We start from the raw sequence: 15255 nt of genomic DNA on the forward strand, positions 1-15255 counted from the left end.
CTCCTGGCTCTAAGAAATTGGCCCACTGGGATGGACTGAATCGTGGACTGCGGATGGGAGGGGGACGCATGCAAGAGGGCATTCACAGATGTCTCCTTACGAAAAAGATCAGTGTGAATCAAACAATTTTCCTGAACCCTAAGTGTAACATCAAGGAAGGAAATTTCTTTCTCATGAAAGACATACGTGAGCTTAATGTTGGAGTCATTGCGACTCAGTCCGGCCATAAAAGAATGTAAATCAGAGACAGGACCCTGCCATATAAAAAGGATGTCATCGATGTATCTATACCATCCTACAATTTGGAGAGCGGCATGTGCGCCATCCGAAAATATTGTCCTCTCCCAAAAACCCAAAAATAAATTAGCGTAGGCTGGCACACAAGCCACCCCCATGGCAGTCACCTGTCTCTGCAAATAAAATTTATCATTAAAAGTAAAAAAAATTATGAGTAAGGATGAATCGCAACAGCTCCAACACCAACTCACGCATGTCAGGGTCCAGGTTACTATTTTCAAGGAAGAATCTGGATACCCTCATGCCGTCCTCATGTCTGATGCTCGTATAGAGTGACTCCACATCTGCTGTGACGATGACCATGTCCTTGTCCACGAACAGTCCATCCAGACGCCTGAGAATGTCATTAGTGTCTCTAATGTGGGAAGTAAGGGTCTCCACCTGGGGTTGTAAATAAAAATCAATGAACCTACAAGTTAGTTCACATAATTCCAGGAGGAGATATAGGATCCTTATGGACCTTGGGGAGAAGATAGAACGTAGGAACCACTGGAGTATTAGTTAAAAGCCCATTCAAAACTTTCTTGAGGATAATCCCTCTCTCAAAGGCTAACTCCAGAATACAACTCAGCTGTTTATGAAACTCAGGAAGAGGATTATGAGAGAGAAATGAATATGTCTCCCTATTCCCTAACTGTCTCATAGCCTCCTTCTCGTATTTCTCCATAGGCCAGATGACCACGTTCCCCCCTTATCTGCAGGTTTTATTACAACGTCATTCCATTGTTTAATTTCCTCCAAAGCCACCCTTTGTACGGGGGTTAAATTGTCATATCTGTCCCTATTACTGATGGACTTAAGATCACGGGTTACCAATCTGGAAAAAATTTCGATCAGGGGACAGAGAGATAAAGGGGGAAATGTGGTACACCTGGCTGAAATAGGAGGTAAGGGGGCACTCACCGGGACAGGGTTAGACTCATTCTCCAATTCCTCAAGGGTACGTATTGCTTCACGCCCCATAAGTGTACCAGCGCATGACCAGCGTACCCAACGCTAACTATAGGGTACGCTGATCGCATGCAGTGTCATGCGATCAGAGGAGGAGCTGACCGGAGGAGGCGCGGCCACAGGGCAGAGCTAGCGGCAGCCCTGCGTTGCGCCTCCGAACGCAAATCTGAAAGTAGCCTAAGACGACTCTGCTCGTGAGAGCTTACAGTAATTTTGACCAGGGGTGCTCCTATACCCCAAAGGGTTAATCCAGCTTACCTATCATCAGTGGTAGTATCCGCATGTCTCCCTGCTGGCCCCTTTGACGCGCGTTTCTCGTGACAGCTTTTTCAAAAAGGGGGTGCATTGTGCTTTGTCTCAAAGGTTTATATAGGGCCAGAAATCCTAATACATGTGGTGCACGAGTCCGGAAGCCCCGCGCCGGAAGTGTGCCCTTCCCCCATGGCCATTGGTACACTGCGTGCATGAGGTCAAAAACACACCCAATGACATCAGTGGGCATGCACACAGTGCACACATGATAGCCATAGAGAAAGTAGAGCGATGCAAGGATCAAGGCGTGCGTGCGCACTGCGGTGGCCATTTGAAAAAAGACCAAGGACGCGGTCATCACGGAAGTCACCACAAGAGACCAACCAATGTGGCACACAGTAACGAAAAAATACATTCGTTGATCCATAGCTGGTAAGCATGGCATAACTGACATCCAAGGGGACATTAAATCCCAGAATACATCATCCAAGTAAAACAACATTTTGCTGAACTAAACAAAGTGCAATTGTGCAGAATGCTAAACCGCTCAGCAGAAAAATATAAGCATTAAAGAGACAGTAGTGCAATATTATTATTATTATTATTATTATTATTATTAAATACCTATATGAGAAAATAAAAACAAGCAAAAAATGAAAAATAAGAAATAATAAACAAAATCAATAGAATAGGTAATGTATGGTAATACAAAGAAGTGAATATTTAGCAAGTCAAGGGGGTAGAGACTATCCAGGATGATAAAATCAACGTCCTCATTTGTTTATTTTTGGTTTTAACATAAATGTATTATTTCATGAGTTATTTACAAGTTTATGACCACTTAAAAAATGTGTTCAAAATGATGACCATTGTGTTGGATTGTCAATGCAACCCTTGTCTCCCAATCTTGACACACTGATAGCAACACTGCTACTATTCCGTGAGGAAGCCACCTCTTTGTGTGGCGATACACGTGGGACTCTATCGCACACTTGTTTCCTCCCCTTAGGCATTCTGCACTACATCTCAGGATTATTTATGTTCTGGGGTGAATGTGTCTTGTGCTCTTATGAGCCTGCCATTTCATTGCCAATGCATTCCCATGTGCTACTTGTGGGTCTTTTTTGCATTTTTTGCACTCTTATCTAAAACAACATGGGGCCCATATGGTACTGTGAGTATTTTCCTACCCCCGTCTCCCTGTTTGGTACATATGGGTTTTACCCAATTCTGAATTTATGGTCGCTACATGATCATTTACCTTATTAAAGTGGTTTACATTGGGCTTCTTGAGGGACTTTGTGTGGGTTGCTCCTGCCTCCATATTATTATTATTATTATTATTATTATTAATATTTATTTATATAGCGCCATTGATTCCATGGTGCTGTACTTGAGAAGGGGTTACATACAAATTACAGATATCACTTAGGGCCCCATCACATATAGCGATCTCGCTAGCGTGTGTGTGTGACAGCGATCAGAGACCGGCCCCCCTGCCGGTATCGCTGATCGCTCTTGGAAACCGCTGGACATTTCTTCCATCGCTGGTCTCCCGCTGGCCAGCACGTATCGCTGCATGTGACAGGCGGGAGACCAGCGATCAGCTGGTAACTAACGTACACATTTGGTATCCAAGGGACATGCGTCCCTTGGATACCCGATGTGTACGTTAGTTACCAGCGCGCTGATGCAGGGAGCTGGTAACTGACGTACACATCGGGTATCTAAGGGACGCACGTCCCTTGGATACCCGATGTGTACGTTAGTTACCAGCTCCCTGCATCAGCGCGCTGGTAACTAACGAACACAGCGACGCCGCGCAGTCGGCGTCGCTGTGCTGATCGCTGGTGAAGCTGTCTGTTTCAGAGCTCACCAGCGATCACATAGCGACTTTCCAGCGATCCTGACAAATTGATATCGTTGTCGGGAACGCTGGTGAGTCGCTATGTGTGACTCCAGCTTTACAGTAAACAAACTAACAATCACAGACTGATATAGAGGGTTTACATTCTACAGGATGGTGGGGAAGGAGACAGTAGGTTGGGGGGTTGCAACAGTTCCAGTGATGGTGAGGTGGTTGGCTCCAGTAGTGGTGAGGGGGCAGCAGGGATCATTGCAGGCTGTAGGCTTTCCTGAAGAGATGGGTTTTCAGGTTCCATTTGAAGGATCCGAGAGTGGTTGATAGCCGGACGTGTTGGGGCAAAGAATTCCAGAGGATGGGGGCTATTCGGGAGAAGTCTTGGAGGCGGTTGGGTGAGGAGCGAATAAGTGTGGAGGAGAGAAGGAGGTCTTGGGAGGATCGGAGATTATGTGAGGGAAGATATCGGGAGATTAATTCAGAGATATATGGAGGAGACAGGTTATAGATGGCCTTGTAGGTCAGTATTAGTAATTTGAACTGGATACGCTGAGGGAATTGGAGTCAGTGAAGAGATTTGCAGAGGGGAGAAGCGGAGGAGTAGCGAGGAGAGAGATGAATTAGTCGGGCAGCAGAGTTAAGGATGGACTGGAGAGGTGCGAGGGTGTTAGCAGGGAGGCCACAGAAAAGGATGTTGCAGTAGTCGACACGGGAGATGATGAGGGCATGCACAAGCATTTTAGTAGAGTGAGGTTTGAGGAAGGGACGGTATTAGGCAGGGCACATGATAAGTCTTGTTTCTATGTACTGTATGTACTTTTAAATGTTTTTATCTGGTTAGTGCTGTGTCCTCATGTGATTTTTTACATAAATGTTTAATAAAATTATACATGTTTTTCATGCAATTGAGGTGTTTCTCTATGTATATGGGCATCTTCTTTCTTGCTTCAATATGTCTTTTTATGCCCATGGTGAACCCTCTTGCCTATATTAACTAGCGGTGTCCTCCATTTTTCACAATTTATTGAACACTGCAGAAGAAATGCAAGTCTAAGGGGGTCAGATTCCTTGTAGGAATGCTCGGACCTGACACCCATAATGTGATGGTGCACCATCTTGCTGGAAAAACTCAGGAAACATGCCATCTTCAGTGCATAAAGAGGGCAACACATCATCATGTAGCAATTTCAGATATTCAGTGGCATTGAGGATTCCATTGATGAAGAATGGCCCCACTATCTTTGTACCCCATATACCACACCATAGCATCAATATGGGTGTCAGGTCTGAGCATTCCTACATGAACAGTTTCCTGGAAAGTGGATTGGTTGTTGTGGGCCAGTTGAATGGCCACCAAGGTCTCCCTATCTGACCCCCTTTGACTTTTATCTTTGGAGTCATCTGAAGGCAATTGTCTATGCTGTGAAGATATGAGATGTGCAGCAACTGAAACAACGTATACTGGAAAACCCAGTGCTAGCATTTATTCTGCAGTGTTGCAATCAGTGTGTCAAGAGTGGGAGAAGAGGGTTTCATTGACAATCCAACACAATGGGCATCACTTTGAACACATTTTATAAGTGGTCAAAAACTTGTAAATAACTCATGAAAGAATAAAGCTATGTTAAAACCAAGCACACTATTGTTTTTCTTGTGAAATTCTCAATAAGTTTGATGTGTCACATGACCCTCTTCCCAGTGAAAAAAATAAATTTGGATCCAAAATGACAGCCTTCAAAATGGCCACCATGGTCACCACCCATCTCGAAAAGTTTCTCCCCTCCCGTATACTAATGTGCCACAAACAGGAAGTTGATACCACCAACCATTCCCATTTTATTTAGGTGTATCCAAATAAATGGCCCACCCCGTATATATATGGAATTTCTTGCTTCAATGTTTAGGGTCATCATTGATCAATGCTGCAAAAGGCTAAGTAAGCCTGTATGAAAAGTTTCTCTATTACCAAGGGGTGCTTTTGTATTATGCTTAAATTGTTATAATGTATTTGTCACAGGTGTGTCAGAGACTGCAGACCGTCACTCTGCATCTAACTGCAGAAGGTCTCAGCAGTTTGCTTTGAAAACTTCTTCCTGGTTCTTCTGAATCTTGGACACAGTAGCAGCCTTACCCCAGCTCTAGTTGACACACCTGTACCAGGGTGTTTATAACTCCCAGCTTGCTGCTGGGAGGTGCCGGTGATATTTCCATTTCCCTGTTGAGGCTTGGAGCTATAGCAGTCAGCTATTTTCCTATTTGGTGTTTGGAGGACGTCTGTGTTTATCTCTGAGTCTACTCAAGCTGAGTGTTCCCCTTGTTTGTGTATCCCTTCTGTCTTTAGTTGTAGTGGGGATTGACTAGTGTAATCCTGTCCTTCCCTTTATAGGGCTTATTGCTATGGTCAGGCAGGGATTAGGTATTCTGCTCGGCGATAGGTGCATAACCTATATTGGGATGACGTTAGAGCAGACAGGGTGACGTTAGGTCTACTTAGGGGTCTACACTCCCCCTTTCCCTCACGTTGGGTTCCCTTCCCCTTATCCATTTGTGTTGCACTTAGTCTTTCCCATGCTGTGCGTGACATTATATAAGTTTATATGTATATTAATATTCACAACGTATTTTCCTTCTTTTACAGTGACATAATGAAAAAAACTCAGGAAGGGTCGAAACATTAATAAAAGCAATCTATGTTGCATATCTGCCTGCACCATTTACTGTATGTGTGCATATGTCTGCATACACTGCACGTGATATGAATACAAAAAACTGTTTGCATTGTACAAAGGAGTGTGCGGTGATTTACTGAGTAGTCTACGTGTTCTAGGAATTACACATCTCATTTCACCAGCACCTTGAAAAGCTCAAGTGAGTGCACACCAATCTTCCTTCCTTATTTACAAATCTAGACCCAATATATAGTCATATAATCAGTACCATGCTAAATAATCATAAATCAATTAACAACTATATCAGTAAGTGTTTGAACATGATTTTAAACAAGGCTTTATAATATTAGAAAAATGATATGGAATGTACACACATAGAAGAGTTAAAGAGAAATAAATAGTTAAAGGAAGTTCTAAATAGAAGGCTATCAAGCGTACTGTACAATCTAGAGAACAATAGTAGAAAATAAGGGAAGTGGAAAAATAATGACAAAAATTAGCAGAAGTGCAACATGAGAGAGAAAAATAATAAAAAGATTATAGAATCCAAGATAAAAAGATATAATATAAAAAGGTCACTAAAGGTGAAAGGCACAAATTATAAAATAATGGTACCTGTATCAGTGCTTAGAAGCAAAGAGAATAGATGTGCCAAGTGCCAGAAAAGTGGAAGAAATTAAATCAGATCTATATACAGTATATCTATCTTTAAAGGAGAGGAAGAAATGTCAGCACTCACCCAGTCTGCAGGTAAATCAGTCCTTTTTTATTTTCTTAACATCCTGGACAATATCCTAAAGTGTGGTAGTGCTAATATTGTAAATGCAGGTGCAGGGATTGCAAAAAGATATGAGAGACATGGCAGACAATTACCGTTTCGCACTTCACTAGCGCTTCTACAGGTCCATAATAGTAGAAGCATATGGATTTTTCAGACACTAAAAAAGGCTTCAGAAATTGATGCCCTGACAGTCATCACTATATACAGTGGGGCAAAAAAGTATTTAGTCAGTCAGCAATAGTGCAAATTCCACCACTTAAAAAGATGAGAGGCGTCTGTAATTTACATCATAGGTAGACCTCAACTATGGGAGACAAACTGAGAAAAAAAAATCCAGAAAATCACATTGTCTGTTTTTTTTTCATTTTATTTGCATATTATGGTGGAAAATAAGTATTTGGTCAGAAACAAAATTTCATCTCAATACTTTGTGATATATCCTTTGTTGGCAATGACAGAGGTCAAACGTTTTCTGTAAGTCTTCACAAGGTTGCAACACACTGTTGTTGGTATGTTGGCCCATTCCTCCATGCAGATCTCCTCTAGAGCAGTGATGTTTTTGGCTTTTCGCTTGGCAACACGGACTTTCAACTCCCTCCAAAGGTTTTCTATAGGGTTGAGATCTGGAGACTGGCTAGGCCACTCCAGGACCTTGAAATGCTTCTTACGAAGCCACTCCTTCGTTGCCCTGGCGGTGTGCTTTGGATCATTGTCATGTTGAAAGACCCAGCCACGTTTCATCTTCAATGCCCTTGCTGATGGAAGGAGGTTTGCACTCAAAATCTCACGATACATGGCCCCATTCATTCTTTCATGTACCCGGATCAGTCGTCCTGGCCCCTTTGCAGAGAAACAGCCCCAAAGCATGATGTTTCCACCACCATGCTTTACAGTAGGTATGGTGTTTGATGGATGCAACTCAGTATTCTTTTTCCTCCAAACACGACAAGTTGTGTTTCTACCAAACAGTTCCAGTTTGGTTTCATCAGACCATAGGACATTCTCCCAAAACTCCTCTGGATCATCCAAATGCTCTCTAGCAAACTTCAGACGGGCCCGGACATGTACAGGCTTAAGCAGTGGGACACGTCTGGCACTGCAGGATCTGAGTCCATGGTGGCGTAGTGTGTTACTTATGGTAGGCCTTGTTACATTGGTCCCAGCTCTCTTCAGTTCATTCACTAGGTCCCCCCGTGTGGTTCTGGGATTTTTGCTCACCGTTCTTGTGATCATTCTGACCCCACGGGGTGGGATTTTGCATGGAGCACCAGATCAAGGGAGATTATCAGTGGTCTTGTATGTCTTCCATTTTCTAATTATTGCTCCCACAGTTGATTTCTTCACTCCAAGCTGGTTGGCTATTGCAGATTCAGTCTTCCCAGCCTGGTGCAGGGCTACAATTTTGTTTCTGGTGTCCTTTGACAGCTCTTTGGTCTTCACCATAGTGGAGTTTGGAGTCAGACTGTTTGAGGGTGTGCACAGGTGTCTTTTTATACTGATAACAAGTTTAAACAGGTGCCATTACTACAGGTAATGAGTGGAGGAAAGAGGAGACTCTTAAAGAAGAAGTTACAGGTCTGTGAGAGCCAGAAATCTTGATTGCTTGTTTCTGACCAAATACTTATTTTCCACCATAATATGCAAATAAAATGAAAAAAAAACAGACAATGTGATTTTCTGGATTTTTTTTTCTCAGTTTGTCTCCCATAGTTGAGGTCTACCTATGATGTAAATTACAGACGCCTCTCATCTTTTTAAGTGGTGGAACTTGCACTATTGCTGACTGACTAAATACTTTTTTGCCCCACTGTATATCTATACCACAGGTGCCGATTGGTCCAGGCAAGAGAGAACCCATTTCTCATTGCAAGGTGACAGTGCACTCTCTCCCTGACTATAATGAGATGAAGCAAACTGGCAAGAGAGCGCACTGTTTACTGTGCATTGAACAGGAAAATTGCACAGTGAGCAGGGACCTCATACTGAGCATGTGTTAGAAGTGATAACTAACACATACTCAGTAGAGCACAGACTAGACCAGTCCATGGAATGGATATCATGAATAAAGCTTTGTTTTATGGCGGGAAAATCAGCTCCAGTTATATGTTATATTGACCAATGTTTTTGTATATCCTCATGAATTTTACTAGTAAGTAGGTGGTAAGTAATAATAAAAGATATGCAGAAAGATGTAGCCCCAAGAGGAAATCTAGATTCATTAGTATCAGTCATAAGTGCATAAAAATTGGAAATGATTCATTTTGACACATGTAAGTTTTTATCACACTTAGAGGACAATATGGCAAGGTTGGATGTACACTGGAGGATGGACAAGACAGTATGCCCTTGGCACACTGGATAAGCTCTTGCCATTGGTCTGCTGATCTGGAAACCCACAGGGTCAAGACTCAGTATTTCTGGCAGACTGAGTCCAGGTGTGAAAGGATTTGGCGGTTGAGGCAGTGGTTTTCTGTTCGCTGATGCTCGTCAAGTTGGCATAGCAGCAGATAAAACATCAGGTCCATCATATTATATATACTATAACTGCTGCTACCTTGGCTACTTGTTATAGCCCTAGTGCTGGTAAAAGTGGAGGAACAATGACTCTATGGGGATCTGAGAGGAGTACCTTGGTCAGACGTGCATTTATCACATGTCTGCAATACAAAACCTTTGCAGAGCACATAACACAATTTTTCTTGGTAATGTACCAGTTTTGTCACCTTTTAAGAAGCCTGGAAAAAATTTCCAATTTTGTTTTGTAGGGAGGGTCTAAAAACATAGCTATCCAATAACCATCCTGTTACTTGATGCTCAATTGATTGATCCTACTAGAAATCATGCATGCAACTTGCTATGCTCACCAGCATGACTAAGGGCTCCTTTGGTTCCATTTCCACATTCCACTGCAATGGTTGGTCATAATAGTCAGGATCATTGTCATTGTCATCATCAATTTCACACTGATGGTCAGCCTCGTTCCCTGCCTGTAACTGGGAAAACTCAATAACCCCCTCTAAATCCACCAGCTGATGCTCTCTCAATTGCTTCTCTCCCTCCTCCACTTTTTTCTGCATGTATCATTGACCTGAAGGGTCTCTAACTGGCCAAAAGGTGGCAATGAAAATATAGAAGTTAGTTTTTCTTCCATGGCTTTGTGAACACTCATGATTTGCATACTTACAGTCATGTGCTGACTAGCTGTTCTTACTAACTCAATGTTTATTAAAATACTACAGCCCCTTCTTATTTGAGAAAAACAGGAAGAAAAGCTAGTCAGCTCGTGACGATAACTAAGAAAACTGCATTTGAGTGGTCATGTGATGACCGCCTCTGGAACAGACAAGTAGAGACACTTACTGACAGTGAGTATATAGTTAAAATTGGGTATGCTACAGTGCTTTAATTTACAGTCATATGTAAAAGTTTGGGCACCCCTATTAATGTTAACCTTTTTTCTTTATAACAATTTTGGTTTTTGCAACAGGTATTTCAGTTTCATATATCTAATAACTGATGGACTTAGTTATATTTCTGGATTCAAATGAGGTTTATTGTACTAACAGAAAATGTGCAATCTGCATTTAAACAAAATTTGACCGGTGCAAAAGTATGGGCACCCTTATCATTTTCTTGATTTGAACACTCCTAACTACTTTTTACTGACTTCCTGAAGCACTAAATTGGTTTTGTAACCTCATTGAGCTTTGAACTTCATAGCCAGGTGTATCAAATCATGAGAAAAGGTATTTAAAGTGGCCACTTGTAAGTAGTTCTCCTATTTGATTCTCCTATGAAGAGTGGCATCATGGGCTCCTCAAAACAACTCTCAAATGATCTGAAAACAAAGATTATTCAACATAGCTTTTCAGGGGAAGGATACAAAAAGTTGTCTCAGAGATTTAACCTGTCAGTTTCCACTGTGAGGAACATAGTAAGGAAATGGAAGAACACAGGTACAGTTCTTGTTAAGCCCAGAAGTGGCAGGCCAAGAAAAATATCAGAAAGGCAGAGAAGAAGAATGGTGAGAACAGTCAAGGACAATCCACAGACCACCTCCAAAGACCTGCAGCATCATCTTGCTGCAGATGGTGTCACTGTGCATCGGTCAACAATACAGCGCACTTTGCACAAGGAGAAGCTGTATGGGAGAGTGATGCGAAAGAAGCCGTTTGTGCAAGCACGCCACAAACAGAGTCGCCTGAGGTATGCAAAAGCACATTTGGACAAGCCAGTTACATTTTGGAAGAAGGTCCTGTGAACTGATGAAACAAAGATTGAGTTGTTTGGTCACACAAAAAGGCGTTATGCATGCGCTGTATTGTTGACCGATGCACAGTGACACCATCTGCAGCAAGATGATGCTGCAGGTCTTTGGAGGTGGTCTGTGGGTTGTCCTTGACTGTTCTCACCATTCTTCTTCTCTGCCTTTCTGATATTTTTCTTGGCCTGCCACTTCTGGGCTTAACAAGAACTGTACCTGTGTTCTTCCATTTCCTTACTATGTTCCTCACAGTGGAAACTGACAGGTTAAATCTCTGAGACAACTTTTTGTATCCTTCCCCTGAAAAGCTATGTTGAATAATCTTTGTTTTCAGATCATTTGAGAGCTGTTTTGAGGAGCCCATGATGCCACTCTTCATAGGAGAATCAAATAGGAGAACTACTTGCAAGTGGCCACTTTAAATACCTTTTCTCATGATTTGATACACCTGGCTATGAAGTTCAAAGCTCAATGAGGTTACAAAACCAATTTAGTGCTTCAGGAAGTCAGTAAAAAGTAGTTAGGAGTGTTCAAATCACGAAAATGATAAGGGTGCCCATACTTTTGCACCGGTCAAATTTTGTTTAAATGCAGATTGCACATTTTCTGTTAGTACAATAAACCTCATTTGAATCCAGAAATATAACTGAGTCCATCAGTTATTAGATATATGAAACTGAAATACCTGTTGCAAAAACCAAAATTGTTATAAAGAAAAAAGGTTAACATTAATAGGGGTGCCCAAACTTTTACATATGACTGTATAATTAAAGGGGTTGTCCAGGTTTGTGATGAAAATCTAAAGTCACTTTATGAACCATCAAGAGTACAGAAATATATCATTCACTAGAACCACCAGTAGTGCAGAAATACATAACCATAACCACCATCAGTACAGAAACACATAACTAAAACCTCTATCTGTACAGGGATACAGCACCAGAGCTCCCATCAGTACATGAATACAGCACCAAAACCACCATCAGTACATGAATACAGCACCAGAACAACCATTAGTACATAAATATATCACCAGAAAAACATCAATACATGTATACATCACTAGAACCACCATCAGTATGTAAGAAGGTGCCAGAACATAGTCCTGGCAATATTAATGTCAATGTTTATCCTGTTGTGATTGACATGTTTGTGTGCAGTATATGTGACATGACATTATTTAGATAGACTTGTAGAGACAGTTCAAGCAAAAAATCATCATGGGAGATACCACGAAGATGAAAGAAGTGAGGTAAATAGATAAATTTTAAAATGAAAATTTTATTGACTACCAATTTAAAACAATGATTGACATTAAAAATACAGGGCAATTTGGTCTCCAACAAGAAGAGGGAAGAAATGAACCAGCAAAAAGTCTATATTTTTTCCAAATCTCAATAAAGTGCAAAGTGCATAAGTAGCCAAAGAGGAAAACAAGGTAACACATCCAAAGTCCACAATACCTATAAACCACTACCAAAAATGGCTTATACTCAGACAGCAATTGCAATAAATTTGCTAAATTAGCCTAACAAAGTGCTGCAGGCACTGCAGAGATATTGCCTATTTTTTAATGTAGGGGAAGGAGGGGCCATGGAATAGCACTGTAGCACTGTCTATAATGCCTTTGTAAAAAGGATAAAAAGAGTACAGGGCACAGCAGAGAATTCTAATGGTGGTTACCTAAAAGAAATTGTGTTCAGGGTTACCTGTAGCTGGCAGCCAGGACACAGGACAGCTGTAGTGGGTCTGGAATACTGGTGACACTTTTTCCCCCTGCCACCCGACAGCGCCATTTTGCAAAAGTTGCTTCTTCCAGGGGCGTCTTCTATGTTTTATAGTAAAATAATTTGATTTGTATGTGTGCAGTGTATGTGACATGACATTATTTAGATAGACTTGTAGAGACAGTGTAGTAATAGAGAATGGACACTAGATGGGGCACTGAGCACATTTTTAGTGGCTAGGAGGACACTCGTGGGTTAACTAGGGGGACATTAGAGAAGTGGTTAACTGGGAACTAGGAGAGATAGATTTCCTGCTCTAGTTCAGTGTAGCCGGGGGTAGCCTCTAGTACTGGTGAGGAGGCAGAAGTCCTGTCAAGCGTGGCTGATTGAGACATGAAATGAAGTAGAGTCTCTCAGCCATCCTGAGCAGTGGAGTGAAGTGTTGTGCCTATAGCAGCAGCCAGTGAGAGAGATTCACTGGACAGCCGATAGCTAGAGACAGGGAGATAATGTGCTAGTGAGGCCAGTAGTAGAGCCTCTGGAGTCAAGTCAGCATGTGTATAGAAGCTCAAATGACAATGAAGCCAGTCTGCTGAAGTCAGCCTGTATCTGGGAGTTGTTGAGCCAGGGACATCAATAGAAGAGTCCCTGTGGAGATGACAGCTGGAGTCTGGGAGCTGTTATGACAGGGTTTAGAAGAGTCCCTGTGGAGAGAACAGCCAGTGTGTGGGAGCTGACCAAGTAGTTGAATGGGCCACTAGCGGAGTGCACGGACAGGATTACTAGTACAGAGGAGTGAACGACCTAATAGACAGGTACCTTCGTGGTCTGAAGTCGGTCGCAGAAAGAGAGGTCGAAGTGCCGTATTCACTGTGTCCCCTGTTCCGTTGTCATTGTGTGGTCCACCCAAGTGTGTCTGAAGAAATGCAGTGCTGCTGTAGATGAAGATGTATTGCTGGTACCATGTCAAGAGTCCTAAAGGTGTGTTGGATGTAGATAAAAAAGAAAAAAATAGAATGGCACTAAGAAACAGTCTACTTACTGGTGGAGTGGGTGGACTCGAGTCAGTGACACTTTGCAGGGTGAAAGCACGGTAGTGAAGGTGCTTGCTTGAAGAAGCACACATGAGGCAATCCAAAAAATAAGAAAAAAAGCAGCACACTCCGTTTACCGTATCATAAAAAACCTAAGTCCTTTATTTTAGAAAAGTATACATAGACAAGGTTTGTGAGGGCAGGACAAGTGCAGGTATGCAGACAAGAGACAGGACTACAGCTATTTCGCGTTTAACATGCTTCCACTGGTCCAGATGCACCTGTCTTCACTGCCAAAAGTACCAATACCTGGTTTAAGAACAACAGTAACTGTGCTTGATTGGCCAGCAAATTCTCCTGACCTTAGCCCCATGGAAAATCTATGGGGTATTGTAAAGAGGAAGATGAGAGACACCAGACCCAACAATGCAGACGAGCTGAATGCTGCTATCAAAGCAACCTGGGCTTCCATAACACCTCAGCAGTGCCACAGGCTGATCGCCTCCATGCTACGCTGCATTGATGCAGCAATTGATGCCAAAGGAGTCTCGACCAAGTACTGAGTGCATTTACTGGACATACATTTCAGTAAGCCAACATTTCAAATTTTAAAATCATTTTTTCAAGCTAGCGTTATAAAGTATTCTAATTTACAGAAATAATGACGTTTGAGTTTTCATTGGCTGTAAGCCATAATCATCAACATTAACAAAAATAAACACTTGAAATAGATCACACTGTTTGTAATGACTCTATATAATATGAATTTCACTTTTTGTACAGTTCGGGACCATACCGAACACATAGTGTTCGGTTACGTGGTGCCGAACACGGGTTTCCATGGGAAACCCGTGTTACAGTTCGGGTCCAGGGTCGGCTGTAAAAAAAAGCAGAAAATTAATAATAAACATTATAATTATACTTACTAGAGTTGAGCGAAACGGGTCGAAAAAATTCAAAAGTCGCCGACTTTTGGCAAAGTCGGATTTCATGAAACGAAACCCGACCCTAGGATGAGGTCGGCCACGAGGTCGGCGACTTACGCGCCAAAGTCGCGTTTCAAAAGTTTGTTTTGCGCTCTTTTTCAGCCAATCAGGATCCACGGACACTGTGGGCAACGTGATGACATAGGCACGGGTCACCACCATCTTTCAGAAGGGCATGCAAGTGATTGGCTTGCTTTGGTGGGCGTCACAGGGGGTATAAAAGGGCGTGCACGCCGACCGCCATCTTACTTCTGCCGATCTTAGTATAGGGAGAGGTTGCTGCTGATTCTGTAGGGAGAGCGTTAGGCAGGGAAGAAGACAAAAAAACTGCTTCTGCTGCTAGCGATTTGGCCTGCACAACACACCAGTCACTGTGTGTGCAGTGCAAGGGGAGGCTATATAGTGGTGTATCAGTGGTGTTGGTTGTTGGGCT

The sequence above is a fragment of the Dendrobates tinctorius genome, unplaced genomic scaffold (genome assembly GCF_039654945.1).
Source record: "Dendrobates tinctorius isolate UK_male_01 unplaced genomic scaffold, ASM3965494v1 ptg000064l, whole genome shotgun sequence".
In the NCBI taxonomy this organism is placed as follows: Eukaryota; Metazoa; Chordata; class Amphibia; order Anura; family Dendrobatidae; genus Dendrobates; species Dendrobates tinctorius.